At 45.2% G+C, this 12,589-nt stretch overlaps 1 protein-coding gene across 3 annotated transcripts in view; it reads left to right on the plus strand.

Moving 5' to 3' along the window:
* Positions 1–12,589, plus strand: part of rnf24 (ring finger protein 24) — a 173,515-nt gene that overhangs the window by 43,464 nt on the left and 117,462 nt on the right. Inside the window, exon 1 of one of the 3 annotated variants that reach the window (XM_070866826.1) lies at positions 11,118–11,167. The exons of the other annotated variants lie outside the window; for them this stretch is intronic. The gene's annotated coding sequence lies outside the window, so the exon portion shown is untranslated. Of the gene's footprint in view, positions 1–11,117; positions 11,168–12,589 lie in introns of those variants that run through there. 3 annotated transcript variants of the gene reach the window in all.

A 12,589-nucleotide genomic window follows, 5' to 3' on the forward strand; every position in this document is an offset into this window, starting at 1 on the left:
TGGGAGTGGCTTAGCCAGTCACGTGATGTTCTCAAGGCTCAATAAAACTCCAGCCAGTTGGGTTCGGGGGAGCGACGATGAGGCAGGTGGTTGTGAGCCTGGTGGATGAACTGGTAATGTGTAGTGTGATTGTTTAACCTTTTTCTAATAAACCAACAAGTTCGTAATAACAATGGGCTAGACTTTCCACTTCACATCGCCCATCTATGGCCCATATATCACCCAGAACGGACCTTTATCGCCCATTTTGAGGCAAAAGTAGAAACTAGGCCAGAAAGATCGCTGGAAAAATAAGCCCCCAAGTTTCGGCTCACTTCGCCGAACTGATCGCCGATCTGTTCACCCGCACATCGCCCATCCCAACTTTCGGCACATCGCCGGCACGTCGCCGAACTGATCGCCGATCTGTTCACCCGCACATCGCCCATCCCAACTTTCGGCACATCGCCAGCACTTCGCCGGGCTGATCGCTCGCCGAGAACATGGCTGGGTCATAGTTGCTTTTCCCGGGCTTTACAGAAGGAAATGTTCACTACGGACTCCATTTTGAAGATCGGAGGAAAGGTGGAGGCAGCTAAAAAATCGTGCTTATACAGTTGTGAGTTATTTAAGGGAGCTGCATAGATAGATCTACTCAGATAATTATATTTTAATTTTAATAATAGACAAATGGATTAGGCAATTTTTAATTAAAAGTGCATTTATACCAAGTGGAAATAATGATTGAAAGTGATGGGGCCTAGTGTTAGGCTGGAATAGAGAGAGTATTAGACTGAGATTGGTATACAGACTGGGGCTTGTATAGAGAGAGTAGTTCAATAGATTTACATTCTTTAGTAAAAAGTGCATTTGTAGCAATTGAAAATAATTATTGATAGAAGGCACAACAATTGTTAAACTCAGTAAAAGATTTTATGTAACAAAACGAATTATTAAAAATATTTTATCAACACGCACCCCCCCACCCCTACCCCAAACAACAATGAACGAACGAACTTAAAAAAAATTAACAATTAATATGAAAAACCAACCCCGCCCGCACCCCCCCCTACCTGCGGCCACGCTTCCCTCCAGGTCCTTTCCCACCCCGTGTTTTAACACCACCCGCCCGTTTTGGTTTGCGCAGAATGAGACAAAGCTGGCATGCGGCGGGCAACGACACGACTTCCTGCCGTGGTGGTAGTGTGGGAGTGGAAGATGCAGCATGACAATGTTTGTCTTCCGGGTCACGGGAACTGTATCCTCCGTACTCGCTTGTGTGCTTGGGGTTGCATTTGGGCCCAACGCGACACCTTGGGGTGCAGCGCCGTGTCCAGCCAGCGACGCATGCCGAAGGGCATTGGTTGCGGCGGTCTGTTCTCTGATCCCCTCCAAGGTCTGCCGTGCTAACTCCGTTTGCATGACAGACCGGTTGGAGAAGTTCGTGGAGAACTGGCTCCAGTTGGTGGAGAATTGCTTGAATGCCTGGACCTATCGCGACCGTCTCCCTGCACATGGAGGTCACCTGCCCGTCCAAGGTAGGTGACTGCCCACCTCGCTGACCCGACCTCCGTGGGGTCGGCGTGTGCAATTTGTCGTGCATTGGCGTCGCCAGCTGCACACTGCTTGATCCCGGTGCCTCATCGCTCTCAATTCAGATTACCGCAGGTTCACCGCACCCCCCCCCCCCCCCAACATCAATAGCCGCGCGTACAGGAGCTCCAGCTCCTCTTCATCCTGCTGCTGTTCCTCCTCATCCTCTAGGTGATGAAATAGATCAGGTTCCTCCAGCTCCTCAAGTTCTTCCTGCTCCACCGATGGAGATGTTGAAGGTGCTGACTGCACCTGTACCAGTGTATCAGGTTTATCTTAAAAACAAAAATGATGACATTTTTACAGAACTTATTATAACGTAACAGTTTACATTACCAAGAGAGATTACATATCAATACTTTCCACTACCCCAGAGAGCTGTAGCTGCTGCAATCCCTGCTTCTTATGCATGCATGAAATGACATGACATCATTTGTACATCACAAGCACATTACAATTATATTGCATTTTGCATTAGATCAGTTGCATACTTAAGTTTTGAATACTGTTTTTAATACAGTTCAACAAATTACAAATTACTCACAAGGCGCACGGCTGGGTTCGGCCAGACCACGAGTGGTGGCCGAATGGCTTTCACGGCCAACCAGCGCGGCCGCACATTCTTCGATTTCTGTTAAAGGCTGTAGCTGAGCAATGCCGCCCTCCGTCTGCCGTTGCTCGGCAAGGTTGATAAATATCCTCTTCTGCAAATGAGAAAAGAGCATGGCATGGCATGGCATAAGCTAATGGACTAGGTAGTATCTTGAGGTCACAACAACTTACAATGTTTAAAATGTTACATGCTGCTGGTTCACGTAACACATTTAAGAATAACAAACTTAAATTCACTGAGGGAGATTCATTGTAATATTAAGAATTTGCATGCATTCATCAGTAACATATTACATATAAAATTTGAAATAGAAAATGCAACTTACTGTTTAATTAATATATTAAAGAATGTTCAAGATTAATTAAATGCAGGACATTCATTGCTCTAATAAAAATTTGCATACATATTAATTATTAAATTATTAATTGCAAATTACTGTTAACATGGTTTAACGAATACATTCAAGAATTAGATTCAATGCAGCAGATTCATTGCTCAAATAAAAATTTGCATGCATCAATAAAATATAAAATATAATCAGTAAAATATAAAATGCAATTTACTCTTGCTGCAGCCACCAAGCTATTCCAGTGTTTTCTGCACTGCGCTCTCCCCCTCGCCTCATGGGATGCAGAAGAAACCACGGCTGCAATCTCCAACCAGATTTTTCGGCAGACACGGAGTGGCGATTTGCCATGCACACCCCGTGTCAATTCGGCCCACCTTGCATTCACCTCATTGACCAGGGCCTCGTTTGCCTCATCAATAAAGTGTTTGGCCCTTTTCCTCTCCGATTCTGTCTCCATACTCATTTTCAAAATGCTTATACTGTTATATACTGTTATATACTGTTCTCCAATTCGTTAGATACTATTAATTTGATTTATATTTCTGTTTTCAATAAGAATCGCTGCTAAATATATCCACTCCAACCTTCCTGCTTCTCTCCTCTCTCTCTCTCTCTCTCTCGCTACCTCTCCCTCTGCCTTCTGAGCATGTGTGATGACCCCTGACCTCTCGAAACGCGGTAAAACCAGTTGGCCGAAGAAAAAAAAAATATCACACATGCGCAGAAGGCCGTTGCTAGAGAAGTTTTTGACTTCATCTTTCGGTGGGTGAACACGACTTTGCCGAAAAATCAGATCACCCATTCCACATCGTCCGCCTAAGGCTGAGTGGAAAATCGCAAAAAAAAAATGGGCCATGTACCAGCGATCAGTAAGCTGAGACGTCCTACATCGCTAGAATAAGGCCCATTTTTTGGGGCGATGGTCACTTAGTGGAAAGTCTAGCCCAATGTGTTGCTATGAATTCTTAAGCAGAGAACCCATGAAACAAATATATTACAATAGGAACAGGAGTAGGCCATTCAGCCCCTCGAGCCTATGACAAGTGGCTATGTCAATGTAAGTTTGCTTGTTTGTACTCCTCCCGATTGGCTTTTGGGACCAACCTGAGTGAGATCTTCTTGATTTGCTTTGGAGCCCTCTCAAGGATCTCATCGTTGAAGTCAATGGAGCTTCTCCCAGTTGTGTGTAGACCCCCAAAATATCTGGTCATCCTTCCCTCTCCCAGGCTATGAAATTTGTAACAGTTCAATAGTTATTGAATGAGTAGGCATTTAGGGGTCAAAGATACAAGATAGTCACTAATAAATCCAATAGAGAATTCAGGGGAAGTTTCGTCACCCAGAGAATGGTGAGAATGCGGAACTCGCTACCACAAGGAGCAGTTCATAGAATGGTTATAGCACAGAAGGAAGCCATTCGGCCTGTCGAGCCCGTGCCGGCTCTCTGCAAGAGCACGTCAGCTAGTCCCACTCCCCCACCCTTTCCCCGTAGCCCTGCAATTGTTTTTCCTTCAGGTACTTATCCAATTCCCCTTTGAAAGCCGCGGTTGAATGTTGAGGCGAGTAGCATAGATGTGTATAAGGGGAAGCTAGATTAGCACATGAGGGAGAAAGGAATAGAAGAATGTGTAGCTTGGGTTAGATGAAATAGGTTGGGAAGAGGCTGGTATAGACCAGTTGGGCCCAATGGCCTGTTTCTATGCTGTAAAGTCTGTGTAATCTATATAAGGAGGCCCAGGAAGGGTGGGAATAGAATATTACCGTACAGATCTCCCATAAGGAAACAAAAGGAAAATCACAATGACCTACATTTACTTTCTACTTTAAGTAAACTTTCTAGAGCACACAAGCTGGGGTCCACGGTGCATTATCACACCATAGCTCCATTTGCATCCTGTCCAGTCCATCTGATCAATGAAGAGTACTCTTCTTGAAGAGACCGTGGAGGTTAAAAGAATTTAGCCGGCCTCCATCCAGTTCCAAGTGGGTATTAACAAAATATGCTCATCATTTTGAACTTAAATTGACAATCTCAGTCACAAAGTGGCAGAAACAGGAAGTTGAAACATCCTAGATATGCAGCGGGGTTGAGCCTCATTGTTTGGGGAACGGTAGCATAGTGGTTATGTTTCTGGTACTAGTAATCCAGATTCATTACCCTCAAAGCCTCCTTGATAAAGTGCAACATCCCCACTGACACCTGGGAGCCCCTGGCCAAACACCGCCCTAAGTGGAGGAAGAGCATCCCGGGAGGGCACTGAGAACCTCGAGTCTCGTCGCCGAGAGCATGCAGAAATCAAGCGCAGACAGCGGCAAGAGCAGTCCCACCCTCCCTTACCCTCAATGACTGTCCCACCTGTGACAGAGACTGCAATTCCCGTATTGGACTGTTCAGTCACCTGAGAACTCACTTTTGGAGTGGAAGCAAGTCTTCTTCGATTCCGAGGGACTGCCTATGATGATGACTAGTAATCCAGAGGCCTGGACTAATAATCTGGAGACGTGAGTTCAAATCCCACCATGGTAGCTGGGGAATTTAAATTCAATTAATAAAATAAATCTGGAATTACATTTTTTTTTAAAAGCCAGTATCAGTATTGGTGACCATGAAACTACCGGATTGTCATAAAAACCCATCTGGTTCACTAACATCTTTTAGGGAAGGAAATCTGGCGTCCTTACCAGGTCTGGCCTATATGTGACTCCAGACCCACAACAATGTGGTTGACTCTTAACTGCCCTCTGAAATGGCCTAGCGAGCCACTCAGTTGTACAAAAACCCTACAGCAAAGTCAGCACTGTGGGAGTACCTTCACCACACGGACTGCAGCGGTTCAAGAGGGCGGCTCACCACCACCTCAAGGGCAATTCGGGATGGGCAGTAAATACCGGCCTTGCCAGCGACGCCCACATCCTATGAACGAATAAAAAAAATATATAGGTTGTGATTTATTCTTATTTAACCCATACTTGGAACATGCTTGTGGTTAAACCATTATCCTAATGTATTGTAAACTGTGGCATTGTACAGAAAAAAGAAAATATATACGTGTTTAAAAAATAGAAATTTTAAATAATTAGTAGCTGAGGCAAGTTTTTTTTTTAGAAATTTAGATGAAAGACCCGAGGTGTGTCAACGTGGAATCCACTGAGGTTGCTAATTATAGGAGAGATAATTACAGGCTAATTACAAAGTTATTTGTCATTAAGTAATATCAAGCTTGAGTTTTATAGACTTGCAGGTTATGAATGGAAGGAAAGAGTACGGTAAGTAAGGAGTTTGACAGTCTTCAGTATTTCCACCTCTGCAACATTGCCCATCTCCACCCCTTGCCTTAGCCCATCTGCTGCGGAAACCCTCATCCATGTTACCTTTGTTACCTCCAGACTCGACTATTCCAACACACTCCTGCAAGCCTCCCACCTTCCTCCCACCTCTCTGTAAACTTGAGCCCATTCAAAACTCTGCTGCCCCTGCCCGTGCCCATTCATCCATCCCTCATCATCATCATAGGCTGTCCCTGGGAATTGAGGAAAGCTTGCTTCCGCTCTTAGCATGAGTTCTTAGGTGGCTGTCCAGTCCAATACAAGAACCACATGCTCTGTCACAGATGGGGCAGTGGTTGAAGGGGAAGGGTGAGCGGGGATCCTAGTTTGCTGCACGCTCCTTCCGCTGCCTGCGCTTGATTTCTGCATGCTCTCAGCGATGAGACTCGAGGTGCTCAGTGCCCTCCCGGATGCACTTCCTCCACTTAGGGCGGTCTTTGGCCAGGGAATCCAGGTGTCATTGGGGATGTCGCACTTTATCAGGGAGGCTTTGAGGATGTCCTTGTAACATTTCCTCTGCCCGCCTTTGACTCGTTTGCCGTGGACGAGTTCCGAGTAGAGCGCTTGCTTTGGGTGTCTCGTGTCTGGCATCACCCATCACCCCTGTGCTCACTGACCTACCTTGGTTACCGGTCCGGCAACGCCACAATTTTAAAATTCTCATCCTTGTGTTCAAATCCCTCCATGGCCTCGCCCCTCTCTATCATCTCCAGCTCTACAACCCTCCAAGAACTCTGTGTTACTCTGATTCTGGCTTCTTGCGCATTTCCGATTTTAATCGCCTCACCATTGGCGGTCGAGCCTTCAGCTGCCTAGTCCCGAAGCTATGGGAATTTCCTCCCTAAACCTCTCCGACTCGCTTCTCCTTTAAGAAACCATATCTCTTTGACCAAGCTTTCGATCACCTGTCCTAATAACTCGTTACATGGCTCAGTGTCAAATTTTTGTCTGGTTTCACTTCTGCAAAGCGTCTTGGGACATTTTAAATCCATTAAAGGCGATATGTAAATGTGAACTGTTTTGAGGATCTTGGAAAGAGTGAATTGAAATGGACACAGTTCGTTGAAACATAGAAACATAGAAAATAGGTGCAGGAGTAGGCCATTCGGCCCTTCGAGCCTGCACCACCATTCAATATGATCATGGCTGATCATGAGTATTGATTGTCAACAGGGTGAAGTGCGGAGAGCAAGCAGAGAGTTTAATGATCCCCTTGGTGTTTGGAAAGAAGAAAGCTCACTGCAGCACTGAGCATAGTAGTACAGGTACAGGAACACTAAAATAAAGAAGGGAAGGTTGCAATGGGGGGAGAGAAACTGTCAGTGAGAGAAAGAATGGCTGTCGGATGGCAAGTCTGGGGTTGTTCTCCTTGGAGCAGAGAAGGTTGAGAGGAGATTTGATAGAGGTGTTCAAAATCATGAGGGGTCTAGGGTAGAGAGATAGAAAGTAGATAGAGAGAAACTGTTCCATTGGCGGAAAGGTCGAGAACCAGAGGACACGGATTCAAGGTGATTGGCAAAAGAACCAAAGATAACACAAGGGAGAACGTTTTTACGCAGCGAGTGGTTATGATCTGGGATGCTCTGCCTGAAAGGGTGGCGGAGGCAGATTCAATGGCGGCTTTCTAAAGAGAACTGGATAAGTACCTGAATGAAAAACACTTGCAGGGCTATGGGGGAAGGGTGGGGGAATGAGACTAGCTGAAGTGCTCTTGCAGAGAGCCGGCACGGGCTCGATGGGCCGAATGGCCTCCTTCGGCGCTGTAACCATTCTGTGATTCTAAGTTTTGTAAATGTTTTTTGCTGTAATGAGATAATTAATTTTGACGCTGTTGAAGGCTTTGTGGCTCATGCCTCCCAGTGATTCCTCATTTGATATAGTTTTACTCTTTAGCTGAATCACACACTGCTGCTTTAATGTGGTTTAGTAAATGGCAGGGGACGTGTAACTGAACTGGGACTTACCTCGATGTGTGGGAGTTTGTTTTTATGGTTATTGGACTCAGCAGCCAAGTGAAAGTTTGAAACCTATGTGGAAATCGAGGGCAAGGCATCTAACCTCGGAACGACTTATACTAATTGGCTTTCAAGCATTAAAATTTACCTCGGTAAACGGAAAGCTCATCAAATTATACACCATCTGTTTAATTAAACAAAACCGTGCAACTATTTCACAACACAAATGGTTTCAACCATTTCTGCATTTTTCATTTCATGTATGTTTTTTCCCAATGGTCCCTCGTACAGTTGGGAATGGAGACTATTGCTCACTGAGTTCTGACTCCTCCGAGGTATATTGTTGTGGGCAGCACCCTTACTGGTACCTCACCACCATGCGGTGGCTGGTGTGCAACAGCCACCACACGTTAAAAAAGTCCATGCACAGGCATCTTCCACCTTTCAAGATGTAGTTCGGGATCTGGAATATTAGGTCTTTCATTGAAACACCCTGTGAACTCATTCCTTTTTGGCGTGGAAGCAAGTCATCCTCGATACGAGGGACTGCCTAAGAAGAAGGTACATCAGGCAAGTAACCATTCTTCACAGGTTGTGAGTCTTGACAATGAGGGTTCTGTAGACTTTGATCAGGATGGGGAACGGCTATCATATCCAGGACGCATTCAGCCAAGCCCACTCCTTTCCTCAACAGATATCCACATGCCTGGGGGCCTAGGATGTCAATGAGGGGGCCAAGGGAGCCCCTCAATTTTCAATTCCTGTTTTTCAGGCACAAAACAGACGACCATGAGTTGAATTACTCCTTCAGGCAGTGCATTGTGTACATTCACAAAAGTGAACTGGCGCACACTGCAATCGGAAACTGAACGGGCTGGTTAAAACCGAGCACAGTGATGAGTTTGATGAAGTAATAATAGAGTCCATTGGGGGCTTAAAGGGACATCACTGTTTAATTTACTGGAGCTTTTCTGAATATGTTTCATTTTAGCCATATTTAACTACTGACATCATCACATTTTCTAAATGCGTTTTCATTTATTTATTGTGAGAAAACAGTAACTAATAACCTCTTATCTCATTGCTTCCCCATTTCTACCCAGGCTCACAGTCTTTCACATTATCTGAATGGGAACATTGCAGCTGCACATTCCCATACCCCTGCACTCTGACCTTGTTTCCACAGCAACACATTGTGCCACCTAGCAACTAAACAAAGCAGCCCACTTGATTGACACCCCATCCACCTCCTTAAACATTCACTCCCTCCACCACCGGCGCACCGTGGCTGCAGTGTGTACCATCTACAAGATGCACTGCAGCAACTCGCCAAGGCTTCTTCAACAACACCTCCCAAACCCGCGACCTCTACCACCTAGAAGGACAAGGGCAGCAGGCGCATGAGAACACCATCAATTCAAGTCCCCCTCCGAGTCACACACCATCCTGACTTGGAAATATATCGCCGTTCCTTCATCATCGCTGGGTTAGAATCCTGGAACTACACCCCCCCCCAGCCCGCCCCCTCCCCCCTCAGCAACACTGTGGGAGTACCTTCACCACACGGACTGCAGCGGTTCAAGAAGGCGATAAATGCTGGCCTTGCCAGCAATGACCACATTCCAGAAACGAATATTAAAAAAATGCTGTATCCATCTTGGTACCTGACTGGCGGGGAGCAGGAGGAACAAGTAATTCTGGGTGAGGGTAATAAATGAGTGTTTTGTGTTCTAGATTGTGGTTGGAAGTAATTGTATAATTTGTTTTTTTTTTTGTAATGATCACGAGCAGGTCAAGAAGAATTCCAACTAAGATCTAGGTGTATTAGTGCAATAAATCCCAGATTAATAGTTTGAGGACTGCCAGTCCCAGCTTTTTAAAAAAGCTTCTTGTTCTGGCTCAGCCAAGAAAATAAATGAGCCCATTGAATAGGGAAGTCATCTAGCGTTAGTGAGACACTCCATGTCACTTTTGTCAGATTGCAAGGGATATGGGGATAGGGCGGGAAGGTGGAGTTAAGATAAACAATCAGCCCTGATCTTACAGAATGGCGGAGCAGGCTCGAAGTGCTTAATGGACTATTCCTGCTCTTATTTCTTATGTTCTTAGTGTAATGTATTTGCTTCATGGATTCTTTGCTTAAGAATTTGGAACTAGTTGGTTTATTAGCAATCACACTACACATTACCAGTTCATCTGCTAGGCTCACAGCCACCTGCCTCATCGTGGATCCCCCGAACCCAACTGGCTGGGGTTTTATTGAGTCTTGTGAACGTAACGTGACTGGCTAAGCCACTCCCAAATCAACAGCTCTACAAACCTGTGAGCATACTCACAGCTGTATACATTACACTTATGTAAATACACTTTTTCTTCTCCAAGACTATGTGTGTCGCACATTTAAACGCGTTTATATTTATCTCCACAGCAGGTTGCTGTCGGTGTGATGTTATCACTGATGTAGATCATTCCAGACAGATTTGTTGTTTTTGTGTCAGCTCCGGGGTGTGATCTCCACCCCTCCCCGCGCCCAACCTCGCCACCCAAATTATATCACCTGTCGTGCTGTGATCTTCAGGAATTATTTTCCATATTGTGTGTGTATTTTGTTCACACGTGCGTGTTCGTTTGTGCAAGAGACACACAGTTCTCAACTTGTTCCGTGGACTTTGAAAGGTACAACAACTTGCATTTAGTTAGCGCCTTTAACACAGTAAAACATCCCAAGGCACTTCACAGGAGTGTTGTCAAACAAAATGTGACAGCGAGCCACATAAAGAGATATTGGGGCAGGTGACCAAAAGCTTGATCAAAGAGGTAGGTTTTAAGGAGCGCCTTAAAGGAGGTGAAAGAGGCGGAGAGGTTTAGGGAGGGAATGCCAGAGCTTACGGTCTTGGCAGCTGAAGGCACAGTCGTCAGTGATGGAGCGATTAAAATCGGGGACGCACAGGAGATCAGAATTGGAGTAGTATTGATATCTTGGATGGTTGTAGAGCTGGAAGAGGTTACAGAGACAGGGAGGGAGCGAGGCCGTGGAAGGATTGCAAACAATAATCAGTAATACTGATGTGCACTGAATTCCAAATTCCACTGGACAGATCCAATACTCACTTTTGTTATCGCCAGTGAAAAGTTGGTTCTGCGTTGAATACTGTGACCCTTTAAGGCTGCGTTATCGAACCAATAGCTCGTGGGCCATGTGCAGCCATGAACCCTAGCCAATGGGGGGGCTTTTTTTTAACTGGTTTGTTCTGTTTGAATTTTGTAGGCCTGGTGGTTTGGAAAAGGCTGCTGACAGCACTGTTGGCCCATTGGCAGAATCAATATCTGAATCAATATCTGCAGCTTGAGGTAATGAGAATATTGATTTTAAATTTTATACGTGGTTCCCCCAAGATTCCATGTTGCGCTCCCAGGCAACCCTGCCAAGACAAAACTCTTTGAGTCCAGCATTCAATGATGTTAGCAACACAGAATACATTTGTTTTCCTTTCCACATTACGCAGGGAGAACATTCTAGTTTCTAGCAGTTCCATTAGCCGCACCCTTGATGGCTCAGCATTACTCAATCGACGGGTTTAAAATAGCTTCGGATTCCAAGGTGGCATGAGTTGGTCACGTTGTTACAGCATTGAGTTTCGCGTCCTTTGACCTTCAGAGATATCCTGTCTTTCTGGAGGCCTTCCCAGGCTGTGTTTAAATCCAGACTCCCTTTTACCTTCGAAATACCTCAAGATTTCCTCTGCCCTCCCTTGAGGTGTTTAGTAACTTCCCCAAACCCGTTCTCCGTTCACTATTTCTGCTCAGTTAAAGTGACAGGGTTATCAGGCATTCCTGTCTCACTAGACGGAAATTCCTGCACATTTCGCAGTTGTGAACAGCCTTGCACTTGTTGCCCTCTTCATAGCTGTCTTGTCAGTTCGCCAGTCCAGTCCGTGTTGACGTTTTAAACTTAACATTGCAAATGGCTGCCAGTTAGTATGGCATTTTTGGGGGGGGAGGTGGGAAGATTCATTTGCACCGTAAGTGCTGATATCAGGGCCAGTTACAATTCCCTTGTTGGCTCATACTAAACTCGATGATCAGTCCAAATAAGAGGGACTTATTTGACTATCATAAAGCCCTTCTATCCAGACTGTTTCTGAGAAAAAGGGAACATTTATTGGAATTCTTGCTAGGAGTATCCATTTATTTTGTGATATTATGATACTTAAAAAAAAACTTACATTTTACTGGGACCTCAGGATAGAGTTAAAAATAATATGCTGTGGTGAGCAGTGCAGACATTTGGGGCATGGACTTAACAGCAATGAAATCCTATCAGCGAAGTCTGACAGATGGCATATACACACACACACACACACACATATATATATATAGAACAAGGCTTGTTTTCAAAGAGTAAACGTGCTGTATTTCTGGTGAGTTTGTTTTTGGTGGGGTGTGGGGGAGAGAGGGAATTCCATTGGGTTTATTTTTAAAACAAATTTGAGTTAAAAAAAGAAAGATCAGAAATCGTTCCGTTGTCCACTTGGTGATGGGTGGACACCTTCACTTGCACACAGAGGTCACAATGGATGAGGAAAGCCATGCGGCAAAATACCTCAGCCGGGAAGGAATTTTTGTCGGGTTTCTTCCGATCAGCAGTCAGCTACTTTAGTGGTAGACCACACTTGATCAGCTCCACTGGGAAGGGCACATAGTCCGCATGCCAGACACGAGGCTCCCAAAGCAAGCTCGGAACTCCTTCACGGCAAGCGAGCCAAAGGTGGG

This window comes from Pristiophorus japonicus, chromosome 2 (assembly GCF_044704955.1).
Source record: "Pristiophorus japonicus isolate sPriJap1 chromosome 2, sPriJap1.hap1, whole genome shotgun sequence".
In the NCBI taxonomy this organism is placed as follows: domain Eukaryota; kingdom Metazoa; phylum Chordata; class Chondrichthyes; family Pristiophoridae; genus Pristiophorus; species Pristiophorus japonicus.